Below are 24,018 nucleotides of genomic sequence, written 5' to 3'. Positions count from 1 at the left end.
CGGTCACTTTACGATTACATGAACACATGCAAGCACGTGAAGGCAATACTAGCAGGCGATTTCAACTTGCCAGGAATAGATTGGAGCTCTCCCTTTCCGAACACAAAAAACTATGAGCATGCGTCGTACCTATTTGATATTATGATAAGCCAAAACATGCATCAAATTGTTACCCAACCGACGCGGGTGCAAGGCGCAAGTGCACCCTTGCTTGACCTGGTTTTTATAACGAGATCAATTGAACTTTTTTCTGTAACGGTCGACCCTGGCCTTTCGGATCATGACATGGTTTATTTTTCTTGTCCCGTGCAGGCTGTTTGCACTACGCACCATGCCAAATCAATCACTGTTAAAGACTTTTCGCGTGCAAATGACGAGAGTGTTCTGGACCACCTCGATCTCTCCCTCAGCAGATTTCAGGGAAGTGACCCTGAAGTATTGTGGAACAAATTTAACGAAATATGCCTGCATTGTCTGGATAACTTTATCCCTAGCAAAGTTTAAAAAACGCGCAAATCGAATCCTTGGATCACGCGGAACGTCTTGCACATGAAAAGAAAACTAAAGCGGCTTAAACGCAAGGGTGCCCCACGCAACGTTATTCTTTCTGCCCAGGACACACTGAACGAGGCTGTGAGGATAGCTAAATGTAGATACTTTCAGGATACTCTACCCAACTTTATTACGTCTGCCCCACAAAAATTTTGAAACTTTTTGAGCAAAAAGACCAATTGTGTTGAGCAAATAACGCACGAAGGAGCAACTATTGTCGACAAGAAAACGATTGCCAATCATTTCAATTTGTACTTCCATAACGTTTTTACCGCCTCTAACGAGCCACTGCACCGAGTGTGTCGAAGTAATGACGACGTTCCAGATATTGTATCTCCACCCGGTATTGTTTCGTTGCTCCTGAATTTGAAAACTAAAACTTCGACCGGTCCTGATCAAATTCCCAACACTTTTTTACGACGATATGCCGAGATGTTATCGGAATTTCTTATAATCATTTTCCGCGCTTCCATCCGTTCCGGCCGCTTGCCTCGTGATTGGAAAGTGGGACGCATTGCTCCAGTGCACAAAAAGGGTGACAAAGATTTAGTGCCAAACTATCGTCCAATTTCTACAACGTCTTCATCTTGCAAAGTGCTTGAACACATTATAGCTAAATTTATTATAACGTTCCTTAATGAAAATAACATACTTTCGGATGTTCAGCATGGTTTCAGGAAAGGGTTTTCCACAGAAACGCAATTAATCTCTGTTGTGCACAGTTTTTCACAAATTTTAGATAAGGCAGGTCAAGTTCATGTCATCTTTTTGGATTTCACAAAGGCATTTGATCTTGTTCCTCACAATAAGCTTATTCAAAAACTGGAATCGATTGGCCTTCCTGAATTTATAATTTCCTGGATTTCTTCCTACTTGTCTGACCGTGTTCAGTTTGTAAGCATTGCCGGCAATTGCTCTGACCCACTCCCTGTAACTTCTGGGGTTCCCCAAGCTAGTGTTCTTGGGCCGTTATTATTTTTAATTTATATTAATGACATTGTTCATACTGTTTCCGCGCCGGTTCAGATCAGACTGTTTGCTGATGATTGTGTGCTGTTTAATGAAATCACTTCCCATGACGACCAGCTCTAGCTAAACACTAACCTCCATAATATCTTTGCATGGTGCGAGAAATGGAAGCTGAGGTTAAACGCAGATAAAACCGTCTTTATGCGAGTAAGCAACAAAAAAACTATTTTACCATTTACATATCAATGTTTTTGTAGGGTTTAACGCGCCGACGCAACGCAGGCGATGAGGCGCGCCGTAGTGGAGGGCTCCGGATTAGTTTTGACCACCTGGGGATCTTTAACGTGCGCCGAAATCTCGTACACACGGGCGTTTTTGCTTTTCGCCTCCATCAGAAAAGCGGCCGCCGCGGCCGGATTTACATATCAATGTGGTACCCAGACACTAGCTGAGGTTGTTGAGTATAAGTACCTTGGTGTCACTCTAACCAACAACCTCAGCTGGAATAAGCACATCTCTAATGTTTCTGCGTCCTCTTTCCGTAAACTTGGGTTTTTTTTTTTTTTTTTGAGTCACAAACTGAAGCATGCTCCTTCTACTGTTAAAAAACTAACATACTTGACTGTTATACGACCCTCGTTGGAATATGCATCAATCGTCTGGGACCCATACACAAAAAGAAATATCGAGGCTCTTGAACTAATCCAACACAAAGCGGTCCGTTTTATTTACTCCAAGTACTGATCCCCCCCCCCCCCCCAAACCTTATGAAAGAAAACAGTATATCCACACTTGAAAAACGTCGGAAAATTCAGAGGGTCAAATTTCTTTTTCTTTTGAATAACAACAAGCTGTCAGTAAACCGTGATTTGTACCTAAAACCGCTTACGACAATACAAACCCGGCATCGGCAGACTCATTCATTAACACCGTATTTCGCCAGAACAAACATTTTCAAATACTCGTACTTTCCTCGAACCATAAACGACTGGAACTGCCTACCTCAGTCGTTAACCGGCTCTGTAGAAGCACTTGATCGTATTGAACCATGACCCATGATGTATCTTTTTGTATCTTTTTATTGTTCTTGATGATTTACAGTTGTGTGCAGTATTATATTTTTGCCCCTCCTGCTGGGTCCCTTAAATGGGCCTGCAGTATTCTGTAAATAAATAAATAAATAAATAAATAATAATAAAATTTCACAGCTAGCGGCCTATAAAAGGTAGGTCGACTACGACCTACGCGATGAGCCCGTTCAATGTATACCCAACTTCATGCTGGAGATGCTTACAAAAAAATTCCCTTACAATACGTTCCGATTCCACGTAGTCCTCATATTCGGATTCATCAAGACCCTTAATTATAAGATTGTTTCTCCGCATGTGGTTATTCATGTCATCAACAAGATCTACGAGCTCTTCATTGCCCTTGTTAATGTGAACTTTCACTTTTTTTAACGGAATCAGCGGCGGCATCGATGTCCACCTTACAATCAGACACATTCTTCATACTTTGCTCGATAGCGCTAACCCGAGTGTCGATGCTTCTGACATGCTGTTTGATTTCTTCCAGAGCCGTTTTAGTTTCTTCCTGACACTCCTTGCCAAGTGGGAGCACGTCATGGATTTTGGACCCTGGATTTGCTTCAACATCTCCAGCTGATAACAGCAGGAGCGCAAGGCACGTAGACAGTAGCAGTGAATAAGGTTTAGGGCAAAGTACCTGGATTAGGCCAAAGGCTGCAAAGAAGCGATCAACACGACGGCACCCGAGTGCTCGTCCGGGAAATAAGGTACCGATGCGTTCACGTACGTACACACGTCCACACCCATGGCACTATTGTAACAACACACGTAGTGGGATTTACGGCCTCATAAAAATGTGGTAGCTGCAGTTATGGTGAGTGTGAACAAAAGTTTCCTACCTACGACAGAAGAAAGCCCGTGTTAACGGTATGCCACTCGTGGCCGCAAATCCCGGAGGTGAGTAGCTTCCCAGCGTTTAAGTTTCGTCCCGGTGGCGCTGTTGCTTGTTACGTCACAGGAGGTCGTGTCGTCTTTTCGTCACGCTGCCCTGGACAGATAGTAGTGGTTCGTTGACAGCTTGGTTGATGAGTAACGGCTAGGTGGCTTGGGGCTGATTGCACGAGGCAAGCCTCACTTTCCTACGACAGAAAAAGGCACGTGTTAACGGTATGCCACTCGTGACCGTAAATCACCATTTAAGGTAAATTTAGGGTAAATTTAAGGTACATTACTTGTGATTTTATGGTTTTCTTAGTAGACAGTCAGCCCGCTTATATATCGAATTGATTTTTATTACCGATGTTGCCCACACCAATTTCCAAAAATCAGTTTCATAATTTTGTCCTAAGAAACCGATAGAGGGCGAACGATTTTTTTTTTTTTTTTTGCGCTGCGCCCCTCACGAACTGAAAATGACTAAGGTCTGATATCAACGCCCAGCCTGAAGTGATGGACGTAGGAACTTGAATTTTAGGGAGTACATTCCTATTATGGCGTATGAGAGCATTTAAGCTCCATTTTTAAAGACGAGAGTCTTTCTTGGGATACTTAAACGCAGAAAGTTTGGTCTGTCTGTCTGTCTGTCTGTCTGTCTGCCTGTCTGTCTGTCTGTGGCTCGTTTCAGCCATCCGGCCAAAGCTGCGCAAGCAGTGCCAGATTAGGAAACTTTGGGGCCCGGGGCTACTGCGTCCTTGAGGCCCTGATGATGATGATGATGATGATGAAAATGATTCCGCTTTAATATGCGAAAATTTTCGAAGCCCATGTTATGCTCTCTGATCAGTGATAAATTATACATAATTTTACGCTTTCCGGAAACTAATTTATTGGCTTTAGGTCTAGTATTAGATTGCCGGTCCGTCACAGATTCACAATTAATCGAAGCGCCGTGTCGGCCTGCACATGCCATGGTACAGAAGAGTATTTTCTTACAAGAAGCATATTTTATTTAGCCTGTAAAGATTTAATTTTATTGTAAAGTTCTCCACCTGCATATATGGGAGGGCTCAAAGTCCGCGCAGGCAGCTGTCACTCACAGACATCTGCCAAACAGTTAGCCGCCACGGCTTACGGGCCAAAATCCTGTAGGTTACCCGCGCAGACAGGAAAGCACGCGGTGGTTAGAACACCGCAACCTTCCTATCGCAGCATGATTAGCAAAAAAATTGTCGCTTTTTGGGCTGAAGAGAGGTCGGCTTCATGCGTGGGTTTGCGCATGGCTGCCGAACTTTCAGAGTCGAGAAACTCCTGTTGCGCGCGCAGCTTTGATGGCCTTGCTAGTCGGCAAGCCGTTGTACATTAACGGGTCCCCTTTGGGTTGGAGAGCGACAGGTGAGCACGAGAGATGGCATCAGACAACAGTTTAATAGGGATAGAATGTCTCTGCTCACTCCCGCGGTGCTGCTCCCCTCGGTGCAGCGCAACAATTCCACCAGTCAGTAGTTCGTTGTCGATCGGTCGGGTCGTTGTCCGGTCGTAACTGGCACTGGAAACACGCTGAAGCTACTCGTCTATATTCGGGGTCTACGACGGAGGAGAGTATGGGTGGACCTCTCGTTTTCGAGTCCTCAACACGTCTGCCGCATCGAATGTTTTTCCTGCGCTCCTTCGGGGGTTCATCTCCTCCTGTCGCCGCGCCCAAGCGGGACCAGAACTGCGGGCCGCCCTTTGGTCTGCGCTGCGCCGTCCGGCGGCTCATTCCAAAGCGAAAAGCGCCCTCGGGGACAAGCAGCTTAACATCCCCGAGTCGCGGCGGAGGTCTGTTTTAAAGACGGCATCGAAGGGCCGCACGCAGGATGCGTTTTTAAGTGAACACAGCTTTCGTCATCCCGAACGGAAACAGACGTCGTTATTGCTTTGTTTGGCGTCCACGCCTGAGCTCTTCACACCACCTAGGCCTGCTGATTCCCCAGCTCGAAGGGAGCCGCTAGGGTCGGGCTGGCCCGGCGACCTCTGCATCCACACAGAGTGGCGCCTAGAGAATCACGCTACGAATGGAGTCGCACGGACGTATAGCTTCCGCAATGCTTGTTGCTCAAACAGCCTGCAGAGGCTACAGCACAAAGGCACAGGCTGAAGCCGAACGACCCCGCTAGCGAAAACGCCCGTGTGTTCGAGATTTCGGTGCACGGTAAAAGATCCCCATGTCGTCAAAATTAGTCTAGAGCCTATCACTGCGGCGCGCCTCATTGCCTGTGTAGCGTCGGCGCGTTACACCCCATAATGAAAAAGACGCTAAGTCTAGCATCGGTTTCCATCTTGGCGTGAGCTTATTTCTTCATTATTTGGCATTGTTGCTGGTGGACAGTGGAACTCCCCGAAGCTTCTTTCCCACCCCCAGACAATCATTTATGATTTAAAGACTGCAATTCAAAATTTCGCCACTGGCCGATTATCGCGAGTGGCACTCAAAATTCTGGAAAAATGTCCACCCATATCCCCAGGCCAGACAATTCACTTGACCTGGGCACCCGCACACTCCGGCCTCGAGGGAAATGAGACGGCCCACGAACACGCCGGAGGGCTCACGATCCGGGCAGGGCGTAATCTATACCCCTATCACGGGGCGCGGTCTGCGAGGGATCGCCTGGTCACATTTAAAGGGACACTGAAGTGATATGTAAACATTGCGGGATTACTAGCGCAAATTGTAGTCCGGAGTCCCCAGGCCATGTTTCGACCACTCTGTGCGCGTTTACGCGATTTTATTTAGTAGAAAAATTAATTCGAAAATGCTGTCCTCCTCTCTTTACGCTCGCCCATTTTCTGTGGCGTTTTCGTGTGACGTCGGGAGGAGCCGAGCTCGCAATTGGCTGCGCTATTGCACGGCTCCCCGGCCTTCAGACAGAGTCAGTCGGCCCAGCGTTTCGTCCGCCGGCCGCCGACGGGTCGTCGCAATTCGTTCGCTCAGTTGAAACGAAGCCAGGACACGTTTGTGAATGGAAGAATGTGCCTTTCTTTACTAGCTCCAAGTCAAGGTCGCTTCACACAAGCGCTGCACAAGCGTACATGCGACGCTTCGCTGACTGGTACGCCAGTAGGAAAATATAAGGCCTCTTGAAGGCGGGAGAAGAGTCAGCGAAGTCAATATAGGTACTAAGGAAATAAAATCAACTGATACTTTTACCGTAGAGCGTAAAACTAGGGTGCAGGAAGCACTTTTCTTTGCGCTGGGCGAACAAGCACAGCGGTCAGCAGCATGACTACGCATCTGCGAACGCTTTTCCGTCTAAGAAATGCAATTGCTAGACGTGAGATATTGTGGAAACTTGAGGGATGCTTACTGCACGAGCGCAAAACAACAAAGAGTCACCTAAGCTGCTTGGAATGCTAAAACTAAATAAAAGTGTAAACTGGTTATACATTATATACCTAATATTTCCAGAGTCCATAGCGCACGCTCGTGGCCGAGTGGTTTGGGGCGCTAGGTATGTCATAGCAAGTGTTTTGCAAGTCACAAGTTCGAATCCTCGTGGGGACGTGCTTTTTTTTTATAAGTTAACTTTTTCCTTTCCCGCCGATGTTTTCTATACTCAGTTCACCTTTTTTGGGGCCGCAACGTTCATTGCTCCACGAACTAGTTCATAAAACGCACGCAGGCCGGCACTGGCGCGCGCTAGCGAGTTCTCGTTGGCGTGCTGTTGCCATAAGCACTGACTGCTTGCGGGCAGTCGGCACAGGCCAGAATCAACAGACCCTTGGCCTGGTGCGAACCCGCTTTTTACGATACAGGCATGAGTGAGGCAAGCTCCAAATATACGGGAAATGCGCATGGCATTTGAGCGTCTGCGGGGACGCGGAGGGCGTTCATGCACTGCGTAGGCCTCGGCTAGTGAATGCTACGATTCCAAGCCGTCCTGGGAGGCTTATCTTATGCATTTTACAGCCGACAACATGGCAGAAGCGCGGTACGATGATTACTGAGATATTGAGAATGCCCATCCAACAACGCCATTGGTTGTGTTTTACAGAACCGAAATCGAAACCGAAACTTGTTTGATTGCTAACCTTGGACATCATCCAATCACGGTGCCCCCTCCTCCCAACGTCACAGCCTTAGTTGGTGCGGCCGCCGCAAACCGCGCATGGTAGTTTTTCTTCTTTCGCGCTTTGTAAAATATTTACCGATTTGTCAACCGGATAAACGATGAAAAGTGTGTTAATTTGAGCCAGTCTACGCAGTGCAAGCAAAAACGGGAGCTTGTCAAATTCACTTCAGTGTCCCTTTAAACAACCATATGCTTACCATTCAGCGAGAAATATCGAGTCGATATCAATCACGCTTATGCGATTCAACTAATCCACTAGCTTTATTGAACGGGTCGTCATCGCAATGAACTTCCTTGTCAAGCGCTATACATTGAAATTTCTTGCAGAAACTGTGTATGAGAGGGCAGTGCTTAAGTTGTGAATAATGACATATAACGACCCTCAGGTTTAAACAATTTACAATATTCTTCAGACATTATTTCGTTATTCGCATGCCTCACCCTTTCTTATACCGAAACGTGCGCGCCCCAAAACGTCCGCGTACTTAGATTTCCGTGTACCGAAAAGACTACCGAACCGACCTGTGTCGTGAAAAAGACCGGAGCCGAGCTCGGGGCCTGTTTTATGTGGCTTCTTAGGCCCGGTCAAGCTGTGTACCCACGACTTTTGGTCAAAGACGTATTCTCATAAACCTCGGGAAAACAAGGAAGAGGAGTAGGCATAACTAATTTAAATTGAAATGGACTCGCAGGTTGTCAACTATAACGTGAGGGGCCCCCACTCCTCCACACCTGTCACGAGTTAGTCAGCTCCGGTGTGAAGGTGAGGTTGAAGCTCCTACCAGAGTCCGTCAATGCTAAAAGGATTGACGGACTCTGCTCCTACCTTCAACTTTCAATGCGGGCAGCGAGCACACTCAATAACTTTCTTATATGGTCGAGCGGGGCCCCTGACAGCTGTGGGCCCGGGGCTGCAGCCCCCGTAGCCCCCACCTTAATCCGGCCCTGTGCGCAAGTCTTATATACCCCCAGCCAAATCTAAACGTGTAAGTCCTGTGTCAATGTTCATACTTGTCAACATTGTTGAACAAGAACAGGACATATATGAAAATATAAGGCATAAAATCAATACATTAGTTATATTTGCGGTGTTCCTTGATTAAAAAATTCACGGATGCTTGGTTTTTGCGATAGCAAATGAAATACTACATCAACTGCAGAAAACCGTCGCCTGCTGTTGCCCGCGCTCCTGGCGGCATTTAAGAAATCAAACGGCACAGTAACGAAAGGTTCCACTAGATAGATTCCAAGGTCTGCTCAGAACGATCGTGGATAGGGAAACGTGTTTCTATAGACGTTGTAGTATGGTGCCTCGACTCACGCGTGTGTCCGCCGTACGGCAGCGCTGGCATCGAGGCACCCGACTTAGAGCAGTGGAACGCGGTAAATTTAAATTGACTTGAGCAAACCTCTAGCGTGTTATCTTGGGAGGAACGAGATGGTAGAGGAATAGCATGAGAAGTGAACGGGAAAGAGAAGGGAGGCATTTACTTGGCAGGGGCGCCATTCGACTATCATCTTTCGTCGACATTTGCAACGAAAGGACCAGTACGCGGGCATTTTTTTTTTTATCACAGCCTTAAGTGAACGAAAAAAGATGCCGCGTATCTTTGTTGTGGGAAAATCTCGAAAAACACCATTTATTAGCCGCCCCTGCCCCTTTATATAAGCAGAACTATTTCACTGAGACCCTCCCCGGGTCTGAGGGAAACCAGAACCAATTCTTTGGGAGGAACCCATTCTTAGGTGATGATAATCTCCACAAATGCGATTATAATTGTATGGGCGAGTGGCGGTTACGCAAAGGGCGACGTTACCCCTTTTCGACCACTGGATGTAGCCCCCACCGTGGTCTGTATAACACCATGGCCCCACTCTACCTCCAGTGGTCAAGAAGGGGTAGCTAATAGCTGCTACTACCACACCAGAGGTATTGCTTTTGCGCACGTAGTCCATGGTGGCATTTTTGTTCACGGCTGTCTTGGGGGCATTGTCGCGATTGGTTGAGGGGGAACTTCACCAGCGGTGCAACTGTGGTTGTGTGAGAGGTTTTGATCGACCAAATGAATTCACTCATCCCGCAATCCACCTTAACTCCCTTCACCGACTTCGCCACTCGGTCCACCCCCTTGCCGAGGGCCTTACACTCCACGCTGCCTATAGACTGCTAGGACAAAAAAAAAGAACCATTCCACTCTGTGAAGTTGGATGGCCGTGAAATTGTGTAAAAATACGCATTACACACATATGCACAACCATATGGGGAGAGGGGGTATGCATTTCATATGCGTTTTTTTTTAATCCTTTGTAACTGCACTGACGATAGCTTTGGGATTACCTAATACAACTTCCAGGAACTAGAGTTTTATCTATGTCTGTCCGTGCCCCTCCCGTATAATTCTTTAGCGTTTAAGGTTCCTCTGAGAACGACAAAATAATGAAAAATAAATAAAACGCGACGTAGTTACAGGGTTGTCTTAGCGGCCAGCTGTCATATAATTGTTTTGGGCATGGTTTTGATGAAACAACACTTACGACCGTTTTCTGCTGACCATTCGCGATGAAGTTGGCTTTACCGCAAGGCGTTTTTGCACACGCATTAAAAAAAAAGTGCACGGTGCCTAAGCCTACACATGTGCCGAACTCGAAACAGTTCATCGTGTTAGTTTAGTAGTATGAATAAAAGAAATACTTTCTCCGCCCATTCTTGAGACTGCCGTATGGGCTAGCGTGCGAAAGTACTTGCACTAGCAGTTGAGGCGTGTGCCGCGCCCGATCTCAAGTCCCAAACTCCTTCCGTGAGGAAAACGAACGTCTCATTGTGTACAATAACTGCGCGGTCACAATCAAAATCACGGGCCGTTTTAAACGCAATACAGATCCCCGAAACTAAACAGTCACAATGAATAGAGGGAGCCACGGCTGTCTATACTCGGGCGCAAATTAAGAACGGCAATCACTCCGCCAAAGCGACGGATCCGGATGTCAACGTGCGCGCGCGGTTTGAGAGGAGACTGTTTTCAATGCGTCTGCTTTTTCTCGCGTAGTTTGTTTGGCGTCGCTGCAGTAGTTTATAAGCAGATTGAGTCCAAAAAAAACACGGGAATGGCTCGTGCCACGTTCAAAATGTTCCCAGTAACGCACTACTTGCGCCGCGCCGAGTCACATCCAGCTGCGGTGATGAGGCTCAGCGGCAACTTCCTTTGCCTTTCTTAACTTGTACCCGAGTATAATGGCGCCTCCTTTCTCAAACAGGGGGCGGGGCGCACTGTACTGTTGTTCATGGGCCACAAAAATACACAGAACCCCCAGCCATCCCCAGCTTCTTTATGAAACCAATAAGCAAACATTAAGCCCATTGCAAAGATGACAAAGTGGTGTGCGGGACACAGCCTAAAGGTTCCCGGTTTAGCTAGCCTATGGCAGTTACTGATGGGCGAGAGCCTGTGAACCAGGCTTTTCAATACAGCAAGGAGCAAATGGACGAAATCGTCCGCACCAGACGATGCCAAGAAGCAGGACGGAAAGGTAAGAAGGCCTCAGAAGAAAAAAAAATAGCCATGTATCTGCTCACTTCGCTGTAAACGCTTTCTGAAGTCTTCTACCGTTCCTGTAACGTAAATGCCTCTCTTCTCTCCCCCGCCAGCCTCTCACGCTCTTTCCCTCCCGTCTTCCCCCTACCATCAGAGTAAAAGAGAAAGCACCTTATTGAGCTTTGCGCGGTTAGAAGGCTGCTGTGGTTGCCGGTTTATGCCGGGCAGCGACGTCGGCGGCTGTGGTGACCAGGGAGATTTGGACCTCCTGGTTTGAGCTCGCCCGTGCCTCCTCCCACTGCTCATTGGAGTAAATGGAGGGAAAGGGTCTTTGATGCATCCCCATAGGATGTGGGGAAGGTTCGCGAGGGTTCCGCATGCTTTGCAGTTTGGTGAGGGGTGGATGAGGGTGGAGCTTGGCCGGGTTCGGAAAGGTGCTCGTTTGGAGGAGTCGCCACGTGTGCTCTTGTGCGGGTGTGAGCATCACCTTGGCTGAAGGGAGTTTTCTGCGGGAGAGGCGGTAGTGCATGGTTATTTATTGATATGAGGTCATTCTGTGTCTGGCGGATCTGGCACCATGGTAGGGGAACGTGCTCGCCCCGGCTCAGATAGTAAGCCCTCGAGCCGTACTGTGGGCGGTCTCGTTAAGGAGGAGCTATGCGCCGGTCTTGACTTCTAGCATGCGTAATCACACGAACAGCAATTAAACTTCGCCATTTGATATATCGGACTACGGATGCGCTAGAAGAATTATGTCAGCTGAAACTGCGTAGAAACGCGAATGCGCCTAACTTTCCAATACAAACATGCCTGGTTACTGCAGCCACTAAAAAGTTAATTAATCAATTTTAATTAATTAGGCCACCTACATCAATAATTACCTCCTAATTATATGTCCCCCTGGGCACATAACCTCACTGTAGATGTGGTCTTCGCGTAAATCTAAGCGCCTATTTTTAAAAAAACCTGTCGACTTAACTTTGACCACCCTGTATATATCAGAAGATGAGAACAATAGTTCAGGCACTGACTGACGTACTCGGAATCCTTGCACGAGCGGCGCACATATTTAATCTGTGCTTTAGACGTCGCAGCTATCTGAAAACAGTCGTTGCAAAGACGAAGCTGGCCTCGAAAGCACACCGGTAAGCGTGTATTAGATGTTATTGCTCCTCTATTACTCACACTTATAATCTGGTTTTATCAACTGATGGATTCTCCAAAATCATGTCTATACCCAGAGTAACCGGGACTTATATAGCACATTTTTAATTCTACCAGTATTCTGGAAGTTCCCAGTGACAAATAACTAGAATGGACTGTTTTTTCCCTCGAAAGTACAAGTAGTAATAACCATTTTTGAGGTAAAAATGGAGGGAGTAAGAGCGGAAGCGGTCAGCCTGTGACGCCCGAGAGGATGCGATACCGCGCCTATTCTACCGCGCCTAGTCCCAGATCCCGTTTCCAAGTCCAAAACATCCTCCACGTGGCCTGAGATTTGAAACTGAAGGCTTGGCCATCCGCGTTGTCTGGACACCTGGGCACATACCATCGGAGCGCGAGGTAACCGCTCGGCCCACGCCGTTGCCAGGGAGATGCTCCATACATCTCCAGCGGATGCTAGCGCCCCGCCGCCCCTTCCCGCCCAACCAGATTGGCAGCTCAAGCTACGAATGTTGAAGACTCAAAGTCGCCGACACCTGAGGGATGCCACTCCAATCGGCGTTCTTAGTTCTCTAAAATTCCTCAAACACCTTGGGTAGGGGGAGCCCGCAGTGGTGGCGTAGACGCAGAGCATCCACCTCGCGTGCAGAAGGACCGTGGTTCGAATCTCGGTGCCGCAGAGCTCCCACCGGATCAAAAAAAGAAAATGCGCGTGTTGATGGATTTGGAGAAAGAGGCGTGCGGCCTGATCCCGGCGACCATTACCGATTACGCACCCCCTCACCAGAGCACAATTGGCCACCCTAGTGTAGCAATGGCCAGAACCTCCCATGAATACGCCAATTTATCTTAGGGGAAATCATGGCTAACAAAATCTATGCAAACTCGGCCCTGACCCCTCATATCGCGCATAAATGGACAGCCCCAGCAAGCTCCGTACTCCAGCGTTGCCCTACTGCGACACCTATTGCACGCCGAACTTGTGTTTACCTTGGAAACATGCTAATTTCATCTTTGGTCTAGCGCTACTCCGAACGAATATTGCCCCACCTGCAACAGAAGGAAATCAGCTGCAGCGAGTGAGAACTGATACTGCCCTTCTTGAATTCGATCATCAAATAAGCCTTAGCGAACGGCATATATGAGCTCGTGTCACGGTTTGAACCGACTCCTTATGACTGTTCCTCCAAACAAGCCACGAGCCTGACCGTGAACTCTCATTGAACTCCAGCACCTCTAAAAGAAGGCAAGTGAGCATGTCATTGCTGAATGAAATAAATGGTGACCATGTCTCCTTGTGGGTTTCTGAAGTGTTCTTCCCGTATCTCCTCCATTCCTACCCAGGGTCGTCGTGCCTCCTTTCCGTTAGTAAAGTCATTACTGCTACTACTTTTCATAATGTGACCGTTCTTAACTGTTACAAGCTGTACACTGTTGTGACACCACATTGATTTTATCTTCCTTCCGGATGCGCGATTTACTTTTCCTATCGGCGAATCAGCACTGTTTATTTCCGCTTTTTTAGGCTGACTTGTTAATACGTACATTATTGTAGGTTTCATGTTTTCTCTTCCGGTTACGCGCTTTGTTCCTTCTAGTAATCAAACAGTGCTGTGTATGTCACTGCACTTGTTTTTTATACGTGTTTTGTTATGCTGCGTTCCACTGTACATGCTTGGTTCTTGTCTAGTCTAGTCTAGTCAAGCTGCTTTAACACAGCCTTTTAACAGCGAAGCTGTTCTTGGTCGAGGCTTTCATGGGGCGAGGCGTGGTAACGCACGCGTATAAGAGAGGGAGCGGGCGCCATGCGCAGGTGGGCGGAGCCAAGGCGCGGGTGAGAGCACGCGCCGAGTGCAGGTGGACGGAGTCAATGAGAGGAGTCGGAGAGCGCGGAGCCAACAGATGATTCGGGGACGAGTGCGTTGGTGGCAAGGAGGTTGTATAAAAACTTGGAGTATATTCGATTCAGCCTGCACCTTTTGAACCAGTTCACAGCGGTGCAAAGCGGACCTGCACTTTTTTCGTCTCCTTCTGCACGTCCTCGGCAGGGAGCGCAGGCAAAGCCATGGACTCGTCCTGCACCCATCGGAACCACCGGTGAGTCTAATGACGCGGTTCAGGTGCCGCGAGCTGCACCACTGAAACGAACGGCGAAGTGCTGCACCGCCTGAACTGGTTCACGTGTTGCAGGTAAAACGAATAGACCCTTGGTTGGCGGTCGCACCTCGAATGTTTAGGAACTGGGTAAAATTGCGCGCTCTCCGGAAGAAGCCACCCGTAAGAAACGCCAGCGAGAGTTAGCGCGCGAACGGGAATCAATCTGCTGGCTTGGCCTTCATTGGGAACCATTTTAGGACAGTGACCTAAGAAAAGCAAACAGGACAATCGCTAGGTCCTCTCTTTTCTCGCTGGTAAAATGGTTCTAATTAGTCAACACCAACGGGCCCAACTTTCACCCTTAGAGATTAGGGAACGGCAGGCAGGCAGCCTCGCTATAGATTAGCTCGAATTCTCATGTTCAAATGGTGTATCTCAGCAGAAAGTCGTAAAGGAACTGTCCTTTTGGTCTTGTCGCTCAAGGCCGGCCCCATCCTACCGACTTTTTAAAAATATATATACCTCATCGGCGGAATCAGTAAAGTTTAGGGGCATAGGAGAGCTGGTGGCTTGTAACAAAATCATTGTGTTGTGGGCGCTGCATGAAACACGAGCAGCATCGCGACCGCAAGGCAGCGCAGCGCCGCTTTTCGAATGGCTATAGCAGACGACGCAAGTGAAAGTGCGACTGCAGCGCTGTTATTTCCAATAACGTCCACAGCTGCCGCATCGTACGCTGTCTTGGCTGTCTGCATCAGAGTCAAAGCGAGCAGGCGGGCAAAGGAGTCCCCTTTGAGCAACACTATAAAAAATGACTGTTCATCGTGATTTCACCTCATGTTATCATTAAATAGCCTTGTAAGTGCCCTCCAACATCGAATTACGCCAGGCGGGGTCATGCAAGCAAGTCGTGTAAGCCCATGCACACAACATGCGGCGTGGAACCAGGAAGCTTCCATAAACTTCGCCAGTAAAGGCCATTTTCGCCACCTTGAAAAAGAATTTAGCGGCCTTGAAAAAGAATGTTCAGCTGCATAAAATAGTTTACGTAATATTCCCGATAGCATGGTCATATTTTGTTCTCCAAAAGGCGTGGGTAAAAGCAGCCTAGCCGGCAACTTGTACGAGGACGCGCTGCTGGCGCCATCTTTCCGCATTCACACGAAGGGCACAACCAGCCCGCATGCATCTCGTGAGCCCACTAGAAGTCAGTAAGCGCGCCTGGCGCGTCCATCCATAGACACTAGCGCCAAATTCTCCTCTACGAAACTCTATGCAAGCGACGACCCCCTGCTGCATGTTCGGCGTGCGCCCGCTCGACCCCTCCCCCGCTGTCACATTCTCGCTGCGTCTGGCTGCAACTTGTGCTGGGTGTTGAGCACCGTGTGTCGCTCGTGCGACGGCTTCATGGCGGACGGAGCAACGTTGGATTGAGCCGGGTGAGCGATCGCTACTTCTGCCGCCTCGAGCGGAGCTGGCCTCGCGCGAACCGCAGCTCGTTCCGGGATGCGGGACGCACGCGCGGACGGTTGCGAGTCCGCCGCGGTTAGGCTTGCTTCGTGGTAAGCCAGCAGTGCTATCGTGACTTTTCGGCGTACGGCACACACTTCCGAGAAATGAGCGTAATTGCCGGCACCGTGGAGATCCGGGCGGCGGCCGTGCGACATGGCAGTGTTTTCGCGGCTCGCGCGGGTGACCTCGCACTCCGGAGAATGCCCGGTGACTCGAGGAGGCCGACCGCAGGGGTTGGGTGGTGGGCGTCGCGGTCTGGTTGCACCCGGAGCCGTACCAGCTGCCCGCCGCCGCCTGGGCCGGCAAAATAAACATTTCGGGGGCGGACGAGCGCAAGCGTGGGCGCGCCTGCAGGACCGGAAGATCTCGCCATGGCGCACGCGTTGCGCTGGAGCCGCGCCTCGGCTTATCGCGACCGATACCGTTGCGGCAAGCACTGTTCGGGGCATTGCCTCGAGCCTGCCTCCTTTATTTGTGTGCCGTACGCAGCACGTTTTGGCTCGCGCGTGCTTAAAACGTGCTGCGAAGCCCTTGGCGAGTACTCCTTCCGAGGCTCTCCTTTCCGGAGCTACTATGCATAATCAGTTCTGAAAAAAGGGCAGTTGTGGCGACGGCTTCGGTTCGTTGAGGCGTCGCTGTCTAGATAATCCGTGGTTACTTGCAAACAAGCTTTCTCTTCTATGAACCTGGAGCGTAATTAGTGGACCATTAATCCGTAATAACGTCTTGTCTGTGAACCTGTTGTTTGCAACGGGAATTGTGTCTCGGAGCATTAAAGGTTATCGGTTCATATTCTAACAGCGAAAATGAGCCTGCTGGGATGCTCAGTGCTTTGTTTTTTTACCGGTAACAGTAAAGAAACAGACGTTAATATTTTACAAAAGTACGAGCAACCCTTTGGCTACCGAAGGAAAGAGGAGGGCTTTTTTGTTGGTAAAGTGTGCCCTTGCCATTGCCATGGAAAAAAAAAAAAAAATCCGGATACGTACAAATTGCACGAGGGAGTTGAAGGTGAGAGTGATCAAATTGATGTTATAGAGAGAAAGAGTTACTTGCATAAAGTGCTGCACTAAATGTCCAGCAAGAGGAATTTAATTATTAACTGCACTGCGGAGAGGAACTCAATTAAGAAATGCCGCACAAAATGTAGCACTCTTCTCAAAGCGACTGGAAAAAATTTGTGTGGCTGTGAATGCTCTGGACACAGCTGCAGAATGCGTCGCTGCCATCACAAGCACTGACTTGCCGACATTCTATCAAAGTTCATTACATCTGGATGGTGTGTGCAAAAAAGAGAAAAATGGTTTGCATTCGTTCGACTTGGCGCCTGTAGACTTTTGGGCCTTTTTGAAGCGACAGAGACTACGTTAAAGCTCCACATTGTGAAGATCCCTGCTTTAGCTTGTTATTCAGTATACCAAATATGAGCTTCAGCCAGTGCATCAGAACTGCCCAGACCAAAGCTGTTTTGAGTCTCGCTTTTTTTTTTCCCACAAACATTTCTGTGATAGGTCACTAGTGTGCAAGTGGTCTTATTGGTGGAAAGCATTGTCAGGCCGCTTGATCACTCAGAGAGAAGGTTGAAAGCATACAATGGGCTGAGCTTGGTTATATTTCTGTATATTTAGTTAACCTTCAGTCGCTGCATGTTCAGAAGGTTTACGGCCAGGAGCTTTGTCAGTATTGTAGTTTCTTGGACAATCCCCCATGTCGATATGAACTCCCGCAGCTTGTGCTGGCAGCCTTTGCTGTGAAAATGGCGGCATTGGCCATCACAATACTCGTTCCATGTCTTTTGTTGTCAGTGTGTGCACATCTGGTTCATTGATGTCCTCATGAATTCTCTTAACAGTGGCAGTGCGTCCGTTTTGTAACACAGAGTGAAGCGGCTTCAATTTCTGTTTAGCCAAAATTTTCATCATTTTACATACGGGCCGCGGTGGCTCAGTGGCTAAGGCATTGCGCTGCTGAGCACGAGGTCGCGGGTTCGATACCTGGCCACGGCGGCTGCTTTTCTGATGAAGGCGAAAAGCAAAAACGCTCTCGTGTGTACGAGATTTAGGCACACATTAAAGATCCCCAGGTGGTCAAAATTAATTGGAGCCCTCCACTATGACGGCACCTTAGTGCCTGCGTTGCGTCGGCGTGTTCAACCCTACAATCAATCATCATTTTACATGTGGAACTGTGTGTGTCAACATCATGGGGCACATTTCTCGGTCTGTTTGCCAAACGAAATGCAGCTATACAACACATTCTGCATTAAAGGAATGTCTCTTAAAATAAAACACCCCAGAAGCATGGACTCAACCAAGTAGCCCTTGATGTCCCCTCCGTTTGGTCGAGAAGTTGAATCCTGGTCTGAACTTCACTTTTTCTGGAACGTTTAACGTCTTTGGTTGAATTTGTTGCACCGTGGATAGTGACCCACTTTTATGTGACCCATCTTGCATGGGAAAAGTCGGAAGGACACAGTTACAACTGCTCAGATCACACAAAGTTTCTTGATGGGAAGAACTGTCGACTTAAAGTCCTTGGGCATGCGCTCTACTGCATGTGAAAGTCGGCATTTTGTATAAGGAAAAACTAAAAGGTTTTAAAGCAAAGCTTTCTTTGCCTCACTGATGGCGACCGTCTACTTAGCACAGCAGGAAAGCCAACTTTTGACGATGATGATGATGATCGTGGGTAAAGGGAAAGGTGGTTGATACGCGAAGCTTTCTTTGGTCTAAAAGAAATGTCTGCAAAATTGAACTCCCAAATCTCAATCATTATGCCTAAAACACACTGCGTGCTATCTTACACAATGGGTTTCCACCAAAGCACATCAAGCGCCTCAAAAAAAAAAAACAAAAAAACTTTCTGTTGTCGGAATCAAACCCGAGTCTCTCGCATTAGGAAGCCAACATCTATTAGACCAACATCTATTGCAGTTGTCCCATTGGAGTAATGACTCGTGCATTTTTCGGACTGCTCTTTTATTTGGACTATTTTTCATTCCCCTCCAAGTCCGAAAAATTGGTCGGCTACTGTATTCCCAGCCTCGTTCATTTGTGTAAATTTAAGTTTCAACTAAATGAACACTGAGGCGGCCGCCATGACAGGAGGGCGCTCGTGACCACCGTTCTCATTGCACCACTGCCGTTGTGGACACGCTCGCGCTCGTTGGCGTGCGCAGACCGGCCGTGGTGTCCACCACGTGTCTAGCAGCATGACGCCAGTCCCAAAACTGTCACCACGTGTACAAACAGTCGAGGTGGTGCGAGAATGTCAGCAATTACAAAGAACAAATCTCTAAAGAAAAAAAAAAAAACTAAAAAAAAGATGATGATGAGCTGTTGCCCAATTCTCTAAAACGAGAGGCCCTCGTTTCGAAACGGTGCGGTAGTGCCATGCAAACGCATGTGTTCTCAAGTTGGGGCACTGCTTTGAGGGGAAGAAGAATGACAAAAACAAGCATGGGGAGCACTGTAACGAGGGCACAAAGCGACATGCAAAACGACTGAAGGGAAGTGCGTGTCGCTTTGCGCCCTGATTGCAGTGCTCCCCTCGGGGGTTTTCGTCTTTTCTCCGTCCCTCAAAGCGGCACCCCAACCCGAGAGCACATGCATTTACATGGCACTGCCCCACCATTTCAAAACGATGCCCTCTCGTTTTTAAACAGGAGATATCTTAAGCAATCGCGCAGATTCGCAGTCTTCATCTCAAGTATTCTAGTTCATTGGTCACCAGTGCAATGGATGGCTTGGAAGCGTACTCGTCTCCCAAACAGGCAATACATTTAGCTTCCATAATTTCACGCATCAATTCATCACGATGCCTTGTCGAAATACCATGCTTCTCAGAAGCAGAACCACGACCGCACGTCCTGCAGTGCAAAGCAAGGAAGTCACCGTTCTGAGTTTGGACCTTACAGCAGGGCTCACGACTGTGTTGGTTTACAAGTGAAATAAATACGAATATTTCCCCTACAGAAGCATGTATTCTCATCCTAGCCTGAAACCATATAATCCAGAGTAATTCATAGGTTCCCCGAGGCACTCAAATTTTTCAAAGAAACCTGATACGAGTTGTTCTTAGTTAGCTTGTCAAAGCTGGGTTTGCTTCTGCCATGGAGCTTTAAGTGTCAGTGTATGTGCATCTGTCTTCCGTAGAACCACTGACAATAAAATTCCAGACCAGCACTGTAAATGTGTGAGAAGTACCTTACCAGGGCCTCAAGGCACAGATTTAAAATAAGCTTCACGAGTGATGGCAACTAAGCTTGACCAAAAAATATAAAACTGGCTACACTTTATCCAACCATGAATAAGACAAAACAAGCTGGCAGGTTGTGATCCTTTGCAGACGATCCCGCACATTCAGGAGCCTAGCTAAGGCTTTTTAAGGCAGCGTTTTATGGCCGGCCAGAAAAGGGCAAGTGTAAGGAAAGCCACCAGGCAATTTAAAAGCCTTCCTTTTAAGAATTTGGGGTCAGGAGTTATGCAAGACGGAAAATCAAATTTTCCATATGTAATCTTACCGTGGCAGCGTTGTCAAAACTGTAAGAGCGCACGTTCGCCCATGCTTCGTTGCGCAGTAGAGCTGGCACTGCAAGCACTGCTAAATGTGATGATCGTGCAAATGGGCTTTTCAGCCGTACAGGTACGTGTCGCATTGCGAAACTGCCAAATGAGAGAGAGCGATGAGGTAATTTGAATCGCCTAACTAGGGTGTCCATAGCGTGTAAGTTGCAAGTGATTTCAAGTACCCAAATCTAAGGCATATAGTTGGACGTAAGGTTCAAGTTTGTATTTAATGCTTTCGCATATGTATCCACGCTTGTGCTCCCCAATACCGTTAGCCAGCCGTGGAAACTCGGTGAAGGTACAGGTGCCTCTCTCGTTCGTTACTGGAGCCGGGAGCTACTCATATGGCTTGCCAGCACGCTGTTTCCTGTCGGGAGTTTTTGGAAAAAAAGAGCAGTTGAGTTGTAGTTTCCGTTCAGTCTGGCTGCTTCATCCATCACGCAGTATTACAAGGCTGTGATGAAGGGAGAGTCACGCACTTGTCACAAGTATATTTTGCTGCTTGTGGTCCTAAGCAAGCATAAATAAATGCGTTAATCGCTACCATATTTTAAAATCACCGAATTGTTGTAATTTGTGAGCCTAGTTTGGTGCCCTCAATCTTCTAAACTGTGCACGCAACTCAGAAATTTTTACACCGAAGGTATCTTCCGCTTCGTTCTGCTGACATAAATTGCGTATGTCTATCAGGTGCGTCGACAGAGAATCGCTTGCGCTTATGCTAGCGTAAAATGCTCTGCAGCTCAAAAAGTAGGTATCTTGGCACGTTTATTTAGTATGTCTCCAAGCGAGTTTTGTGCTGGTATTACTCTATTGTCTTTATTGCATTGTATAGTAATATGGCATTGTATGTGCATGTACATTTTTTTGTTTTGCCTGTCATGCTTGGACCATTCACTTGGTCTGCAGTATTATTTAAATTAATAAAGAAAAATTAAAATCTTTGAAAAGTTCTGCTGAAATTGGCCAGTAGGACAACTCAGTCGTTCCAGAGTTTCACTTGTCATAACTAGGTCTCAGTGAAGTTGTAAGTGTTGCAAAATTCCTGGCTCCTGTCAATTGGTGGCTGTCTACAGAGAGAGTATCATTACAGAAAACGGTTGCAACTCTTCTTTTATTGAAACTATCCTAAAACAGATTCTAAGGAAGTCATGCATGTGTGCCTTTATTCGATCTATACAAGTCACCTTAGTTCTGTATAGTTACCTGAAACAGAGTATAGTATAGTTACCACCAACAGAATTTCACCGGTCTTCCTTTTCACTGTAGTAAAAATGCTCGAATTTTTTATTTTCCTTGTTCGTTGGATGCCCCTAGTTGCCCGTTCCCATTAGCGACCACCATCCTTGACATTCGTGTTGCGTTTGCCCATATGATCGCTGTCAGTGTTGAATGATTTATTGTCGCTGTTTGATGAATTTATTTGTTCAAGGTCTGTAGATCGCGCAGACCCATTCTACGGTGGCCGACAAGCCCACCGTCCCCGAGGTGTTTTTCCCGAAAGCGACTGTATCTGCACTAAGCTCTCTTTCAGACTAACAAAGATGAGAGATAATTGCTATACCAGCCCTTGATAGTGGTGACGCACGTGTCGAGGCCGCTGTAGATTGGCTTCGCTGATCTTTTCTGTGTCTTGTACTTCCGCGCCTAGTTTAGCCACTTACCCGTGGCCCCTGTGGAAACGCCGTGCGATCTGGGTGCATGTTCTGCTCGGTGCTCTGGAGCTGTTTCTGGCACACTCACTCAAAGACAAGCTTGTGGGGAAATGTTGGCTTAAATTCAATTGTAGGGATGGTTATAACTGTAGCGAGTCTATTCTCTCGTACGCACAACGACCTTCGCCCTCTTTGAAATTGTTGGCTCCCTTCATTACCTGCCTGCCACTGCACCAAGAATCCTACAAAAGAATGTAGACAACTGCTGACATCAGCACCGTCAAGCCCCTTTCCATTCAGAAAGAAGGCGTTGCATAAGGCCTTACTACTGGAGTTAAAACCCTGGTTTGAATTCATCAACTCCTCAGAGGACACCAGTACGTCCTCCGGTTGTCCTTTATGGGAGGGAGCAGCCCTGTAGCTGCCCACGAGTGCTGTGGCGAGGATGGATATAACCCTTCCTTTATCTGCCATTGCCTTTGCATGCGTTGCACTTTCGTTTATCTGCATTTATCGGCCATGCTGGTGAACTCCTTCGATGAAACGCTTCTTTCCTGGCTACGTTACACTGATTATGCGGTCGCTACATATCCTTTGGTTCTTGATTCAAGAGCTCACAAGTTGCCTGTGACGGTGGAAAAAAAAAGACAAGCAAAAAAAAAACCCCACAATATTACTGTAAAAGATTATTTAGCTTTGTTTTATTAGTAGAAAATTGGAACTCAAAAGATTTATTGGCCAGGGATTTTTTAGAAGCTTCATGCAAGATGAAGAGCGAAGAAGATATTGCTGCTTTTTGTTGATTTTGGCTTCAAGAGTGAAAAAAAGCCAGTTGGCTAGTGAAGCCAGATTTTTTTCGAGTGTAATATTAATGTGATACCAATGGCAGGTGGCAAGGATTTCCTCTTTGTGGAACTAACACTTGTAAACAACACACTGTTCTGTGTGCTAGTGACAACACCATGCTCGCATGTTCAGGAGGGCTGGAATGACTGTTAACCAGAGAACTCCCAGCTGGCTGAACATGTCAACAGGTTTGCCTCCGCAACTGTATAAAGGATCATCGAATTCCTACTACGGCATGTATTCAACAGCATTAGTAACCTGATGATAAAAACAAACTTAAAAAAAAAGTGCACACTTTTTTTTTTTTTTTTCAGGTTTTATTAACATATTCGATTCTGAATATACATTCACAAAGGTAGCTGATTGAAATTGCATTAAAATTTTCTCCTTATAGAGCATCCTTATAGCCCATCCTTAGAGAGCATGTTTTCATGGGGTGAGCTTCTGTTCATTTATTAAAGTGGGCTTAAAATACCTGCCTTAAGTTTAGTTTTCTTTTAAATTTTACCTGGTCATCAATGCAATCGGGACCAGCCAGCAGGGGTTGATGGTGGTGCGGAAATGCAAAAATGCAAATGGGGAGAATCTAGCCACCTCCAAGTTTTGCCAAAGCAGGTTTGACTGCTTTAAAACTCTGGCCAGTCCTCCTTTCCAAGCTGTGTTGCAGTCCTTGGCAGGGCTTTGAGAGGCCACATCGTGAATACCTTTGCTGCTGCACAAGTTAGTTTTAGCCTAATTATGCTCTAAAATTAAAATGGTGGCTTTTTAAACGGACATTGTCTGGAAAATTGCCTCAAGCAATCGTGTTGTGCGGTACAGTTAATTTGTATTTAAATTCCTCCCCCGTTGGGCTGCACCATCCTCACATCTAGCACCATTTCACGACCTTTCTTTACGTAAAGAATTTTGTATTTTTAATTTTTATTCTGTCCAAACTGCTGACGGACTACTGCTACAGACCTGGTACTCTGTTCTTTGAAGCTGTTGTACTGCAAAGTGCAAAGTTCTCCCACTGCCACTACCACCATGACTGTTGCCGCTACTAA

The 24,018-nt window shown here is 47.3% G+C and overlaps 1 protein-coding gene across 1 annotated transcript in view; it reads left to right on the top strand.

Annotated features, from left to right (window-relative positions):
• Positions 1-15,632: 15,632 nt before the first annotated feature.
• The window catches only part of Dg (Dystroglycan), a 51,775-nt gene continuing 43,389 nt past the window's right edge, over positions 15,633-24,018 (top strand). Inside the window, exon 1 of the mRNA XM_077682752.1 lies at positions 15,633-15,830. The gene's annotated coding sequence lies outside the window, so the exon portion shown is untranslated. The remainder of the gene's footprint in view (positions 15,831-24,018) is intronic.

The sequence above is a fragment of the Haemaphysalis longicornis genome, unplaced genomic scaffold (assembly GCF_048455015.1).
Source record: "Haemaphysalis longicornis isolate Haplotype H1 unplaced genomic scaffold, Haemaphysalis longicornis Haplotype H1 scaffold_9, whole genome shotgun sequence".
Lineage (NCBI taxonomy): Eukaryota > Metazoa > Arthropoda > Arachnida > Ixodida > Ixodidae > Haemaphysalis > Haemaphysalis longicornis.
Note: the sequence above shows the minus strand (reverse complement) of the source record. Positions and strands in the feature narration are given on the sequence as shown.